General features: G+C 47.1%; 1 long non-coding RNA gene and 2 other non-coding genes across 4 annotated transcripts; all 3 read right to left on the bottom strand.

The window, feature by feature from the left end:
• Positions 1-1,240: 1,240 nt before the first annotated feature.
• LOC129673053 (uncharacterized) lies at positions 1,241-4,915 on the bottom strand. Of its 2 annotated transcripts, XR_008719607.1 has the most exons (5): positions 4,856-4,915; positions 4,067-4,171; positions 3,644-3,688; positions 1,665-1,770; positions 1,241-1,286 (listed from the first exon to the last, which is right to left on the bottom strand). It is a non-coding gene; the product is annotated as an uncharacterized LOC129673053 (long non-coding RNA). The 2 variants fall into 2 exon arrangements; XR_008719606.1 differs by lacking the exon at positions 4,856-4,915 and having other exon boundaries at positions 4,067-4,201.
• Positions 1,530-1,608, bottom strand: LOC129673056 (small nucleolar RNA SNORD115). Its single transcript, XR_008719610.1, has one exon. It is a non-coding gene; the product is annotated as a small nucleolar RNA SNORD115 (small nucleolar RNA).
• On the bottom strand, positions 3,932-4,010 carry LOC129673055 (small nucleolar RNA SNORD115). Its single transcript, XR_008719609.1, has one exon. It is a non-coding gene; the product is annotated as a small nucleolar RNA SNORD115 (small nucleolar RNA).
• Positions 4,916-5,469: the final 554 nt, after the last annotated feature.

Raw genomic sequence — 5,469 nt, 5'->3', positions numbered from 1 at the left:
TTGGTGTCTGTCAGATTATACCTGTCCTTCTCAGTGGTCCTACCCGTGCTTGTACTTCCTGCTTGGCTGTAGAATGATCACCAAGTAAGTGATGAAGAGCAACAGATCCAAAACATCAGGGCCCATGGGTCTCCTCTTAGGCTGATAGTCCAACCCGGGGCCTTGCATGGGGATAACCCAGAAACTCTAGAGCCACCGCCCAGATGCAGCCCTTGGCAGCTCAGTCTCCAGGTGAGTTCCCTAGTAATGGCAACAGGGACTGTGTCTGACCTGAACTCAGTGGCTGGCCCTTTGAACACTTCCCCCTGTTGGGGAAGCAGCTTTAGCAGGCCACAGAGGAAGACAATGCCGTCAGTGCTGGTGAGACTTCATATGCTAGGTCAGGTGGAAGTTGAGGAGGTCTTTCCCTAACAGTGGACTTGGCAAGGGGCATAGGAGGACAAGATTAAGGGAGGGTGAGATTGGGTGTTGAGGAGGGAGGAGGCTTGAGTTGGATGCCAAGTTAAGCAACTGTGTTTTATCAAAAAAATGTATATATAATGTAAATGTATTTTAAAGAAGTTCTTCCATGGTTTTGAGTCTACTACTGAAATTCTCACTGTGTCTCATGGCATTTCTGTCTGTGAGAGTACACCTGACCTTATCAGTGGTCTTACATGTCCTTGTATTTCCTGATTGGATGGAGAATGTTCACCAAGTAAGAGAAGAAAGAAAGACAGATGATGATAAACAGGGCCAAAAAAACCCCACGAATCTTGTGATGTCCCTAGGTCCAATTACTAGGCTAAGTGACTTAGGGGTGCAAATATGATCGCTTATGCCAATCCTATCATTTGTTCACAGGGTGCTTGGGGACGTGGGAGATTTAAAGCCTACTCTAACAGTCGGCACATTAATTGCTACAGCTCCTGCTAAAGAGTGGCAGTGCAAGCAGAAACCTAAAATCAGGATGAATGGAATTGTCTCTTCCTACAAATAACATGCAGGAGATCACCCAAGTTTTCATTTCCAGAGCCCAGCTCTCAGCTACAGGGTTCTGTCTGAGAACATTAACTCATATCTATTTGAGTGAGAATGATGGGAATTCAGGAAATCTGGAATTCCTGCTCTAGAATGGAGTTTTCCTGGGCAGACCATTGTTTGTTTCACCCAAAGACGATAATTTGAGACCAGTAGAGGCTGTAAAACCTGGAGGCATAGTCGGTGGAACATGTGTCCTAAGGCAGCAACTTTCCACTTACCTGAATGTTGTGATGCTTGGGACTGCAAGAGGTCACGGCAGATGACTACAAGAAAAGAGAGAAGACAAAGGTATGAGCCCCCTGCCCCTTGGCAGCATAGTCTAGGGGAGCAGTAGAAATTCAGAAAATGTGCTGGTCGATGGGGCCCTCGGTGCTCACACAGAGATGTGCCCCGGGAGTGTATAGGAATCTCCCTCAGGGATAATGGGGCTTTGAGACCTAAGGACCTCCATAAACATCACTTGTCTCAAGGAGAAGTAGGCCCTCATCTCCCAGGTCGGGCTGACTGGGCCTCAGCATGATCCTATTAAGCATGATTTTTATGTCATCACCTCTCTTCATGACATTGGGTTATCATCATAGACCCAGCCATGGACAGACACTGCTACAAGTGCTTTCTGATCCTCAACAATAGCTGCTTACCGGAGCTGACAGGACTTCCTCGGAGGTAGGTGGGGGAACTTTTAGGCCGCAGAGGGTAGTATGGTTGAGACAACGCCAAGGGCCTCAGGGACACCATTTCTCATCTCTGTGAAGTACAGTGTGGGTAGGGTGGAAGAGAATGTTTTCAACACACTTGTAAGTCCTTTTCTGCAGAAAACATTCAGGTCATAGTAACCTGAGGAGGTTCCTTTTGGATTTCTGCCTTTGGGGATAAAAGCAAGGGTGGCTGCCTATTCTGTCCTAACAGGAAAGCAAAGCACCGAAGATAAGTGGTGCATGCTACAAGGTTAGTCGATTACAAGGAAGCCAAAATACTAAGAGAATCGCCCTTAGCCTCACTGCTTCCACAGTCAGATGAGTCATCTCACAACTTTCATTACCATGTCCACTGTCCTAGCATCTCATCCACCGACCATCTCATCCCTTTTCGGCAAGGCCATGCAGAGCAACCCTGCAGAATTGACAAACATCTGCTGTAGCAGCCATTATGCACCAGAGGAAACATCACCAGTTGATGATCCCTTCTCTGAACGGACTAACTCTCGCCTTGAAATCCTAGGATGGATTCTCATTTTTACTGCTAGCGCTAAAAGATCACGGGAGACACATGATCTCAAAGTATGGTGCAGAATTCTGTCCGTCCGTGGCTGGAGGTTTAAAAGCTCTCGAATGCCTTTGAGTATACTCCAGGAATTTTTATTGCCTTTCCTGGCATTGGTGTCTGTCAGATTATACCTGTCCTTCTCAGTGGTCCTACCCGTGCTTATACTTCCTGCTTGGCTGTAGAATGATCACCAAGTAAGTGATGAAGTTGCAACTGATCCAAAACATCAGGGCCCATGGGTCTCCTCTTAGGCTGATAGTCCAACCCGGGGCAATGCATGGTGATAACCCAGAAACTCTAGAGCCACCGCCCAGATGCAGCCCTTGGCAGCTCAGACTCCAGGTGAGTTCCCTAGTAATGGCAACAGGGACTGTGTCTGACATGAACTCAGTGGCTGGCCCTTTGAACACTTCCCCCTGTTGGGGAAGCAGCTTTATCAGGCCACAGAGGAAGACAATGCCGTCAGTGCTGGTGAGACTTCATACGCTAGGTCAGGTGGAAGTTGAGGAGGTCTTTCCCTAACAGTGGACTTGGCAAAGAGCATAGGAGGACAAGAGGAAGGGAGGGTGAGATTGGGTGTTGAGGAGGGAGGAGGCTTGAGTTGGATGCCAAGTTAAGCAACTGTGTATTATCAAAAAATGTATATATAATGTAAATATGTTTTAAAGAAGCTCTTCCGTGGTTTTGAGTCTACTACTGGAATTCTCACTGTGTCTCATGGCATTTCTGTCTGTGAGATTACACCTGACCTTATCAGTGGTCTTACAAGTCCTTATAGTTTCTGATTGAATGGAGAATGTTCACCAAGTAAGAGAAGAAAGAAACACAGATGATGATATACAGGGCCAAAGGAAAACCCAAGAATCTAGTGATTTCCCTAGGTCCAATTACTAGGCTAATTGAATTCGGGTGCAAATATAATCTCTTATGCCAATCCTGGCATTTGTTCCCCGGGTGCTTTGGGACGTGGGAGATTTAGAGCCTACTCTAACTGTGTTCATGTCAATTGCTGCAGCTCCTGCTCAAGAGTGTCAGTGCAAGCAGAAACCTAAAATCAGGATGAATGGATTTGTCAATTCCTACAAATCTCCTGCGGGAGATCACCCAAATGGAAAACCCAGAGCCCAGCTCTCAGCTACAGCGTTCTGTCTGTGAACATTAACACATATCTATTTGAGTGAGAATGATGGCAATCCAGGAAATCTGGAATTCCTGCTCTAGAAATGGAGGCAATGATCCTGGGAAGACCATTGTCTGTTTCACCCAAAGATGATAATTTGAGACCAGCAGAGACTGTAAAACTGGAGGCATAGTCGGTGGACCATGTTTTGCAAGCAAGCAACTTTCCACTTACCTGAATGGTGTGATGCTTCGGACTGCAAGAGGTCCCAGCAGATGACTACAAGAAAAGAGAGAAGACAAAGGCATGAGCCCCCTGCCCCTTGGCAGCATAGTCTAGGGGAACAGTAGAAATTCAGAAATTGTGCTGGTCGATGGGGCCCTTGGTGCTCACTCAGAGATGTGCCCAAGGAGTGCATAGGAAACTCCCTCAGGTATAATGGGGCTTTGAGACCTAAGGACCTCCATAAACATCACTTGTCTCATGGAGAAATAGTCCCTCCTCTCCCAGGTCTGGCTGGCTGGGCCTCAGCGTGATCCTATTAAGCATGATTTTTATGTCATCACCTCTCTTCGTGACATTGGGTTATCATCATAGACCCAGCTATTTACAGACACAGCTACAAGTGCTTTGTGATCCTCAACAATAGCTGCTTACCGGAGCTGACAGGACTTCCTCGGAGGTAGGTGGGGAACATTTAGGCCGCACAAGGTAGCAGGGTTGAGACAACGTCAAGGGCCTCAGGGACACCATTTCTCATCTCTGTGAAGTACAGTGTGGGTAGGGTGGAAGAGAATGTGTTCATGGCACTTGTATGTCCTTTTCTGCAGAAAACGTTCAGGTCATAGTAACCTGAGGAGTTTCCTTTTGGATTTCTGCCTTTGGGGATAAAAGCACGGGTGGCTGCCTATTCTGTCCTAACAGGACAGCAAAGCACAGAAGAAAGTGGTGCATGCTACAAGGTTAATCGATGCCAATTAGCCAAAATACTAAGAGAATCGCCCTTAGCCTCTCTGCTTCCACATTCAGATGAGCCAGCTCACACCTTTCATTACCATGTCCACTGTCCTAGCATCTCATCCACCTACCATCTCATCCCTTTTCGGCAAGGCCATGCAGAGCAACCCTGCAGAATGGACAAATATCTGCTGCAGCAGCCATTATGCACCAGAGGAAACATCACCAGGTGATGATCCCTTCTCCGCAGGGACTAACTCTTGCCTTGAAATCCTAGGATGGATTCTCATTTTTACTGCTAGCGCTAAAAGATCACGGGAGACACATGAACTCAAAGTATGGTGGAGAATTCTGTGTTAGCTCTAATGTTCGTCCGTGGCTGTAGGTTGAAAAGCCCTAAAACGCCTTTGAGTATACTCCAGGAATTCTTACTGCCTTTCCTCGCATTGGTGTCTGTCAGATTATACCTGCCCTTCTCAGTGGTCCTACCCGTGCTTGTACTTCCTGCTTGGCTGTAGAATGATCACCAAGGAAGAGACGAAGGGCAACAGATCCAAAACATCAGGTCCCATGGGTCTCCTCTTAGGCTGATACTCCAACCCGGGGCAATGCATGGGGAAAACCCAGAAACTGTAGAGCCACCGCCCAGATGCAGCCCTTGGCAGCTCAGTCTCCAGGTGAGTTCCCTAGTAATGACAACAGGGAACATCTCTGACCTGAACTCAGTGGCTGGCCATTTGAACACTTCCTCCTGATGGGAAGCAGCTTTAGTAGGCCACAGAGAAAGACAATACCGTCAGTGCTGGTGAGACTTGATAGGCTATGTCAGGAGGAAGTCGAGGAGGTCCCTAACAGTGGACTTGGCAAGGGCCATTGGAGGACATGAGGGAGGGAGAGTGGGATTGGCTGGTGAGGAGGGAGGAGGCTTGAATTGGATGCCAAGTTAAGCAACTGTGTTTTATAAAAAAAAAAAATGTATATATAATGCAAATGTATTTTAAAGAAGCTCTTTCATTGTGTTGAATCTACTACAGGAATTCTCACTGTGTCTCATGGCATTTGTGTCTGTGAGATTACACCTGACCTTATCTGTGGTCCTACAT

The sequence above is a fragment of the Psammomys obesus genome, unplaced genomic scaffold, assembly GCF_907164565.1.
Source record: "Psammomys obesus unplaced genomic scaffold, mPsaObe1.curated_primary_1811, whole genome shotgun sequence".
NCBI classification, from domain to species: Eukaryota; Metazoa; Chordata; class Mammalia; order Rodentia; family Muridae; genus Psammomys; species Psammomys obesus.
The sequence above is the reverse complement of the archived record's forward strand: the minus strand, read 5'-3'. Positions and strand labels throughout refer to the sequence as shown.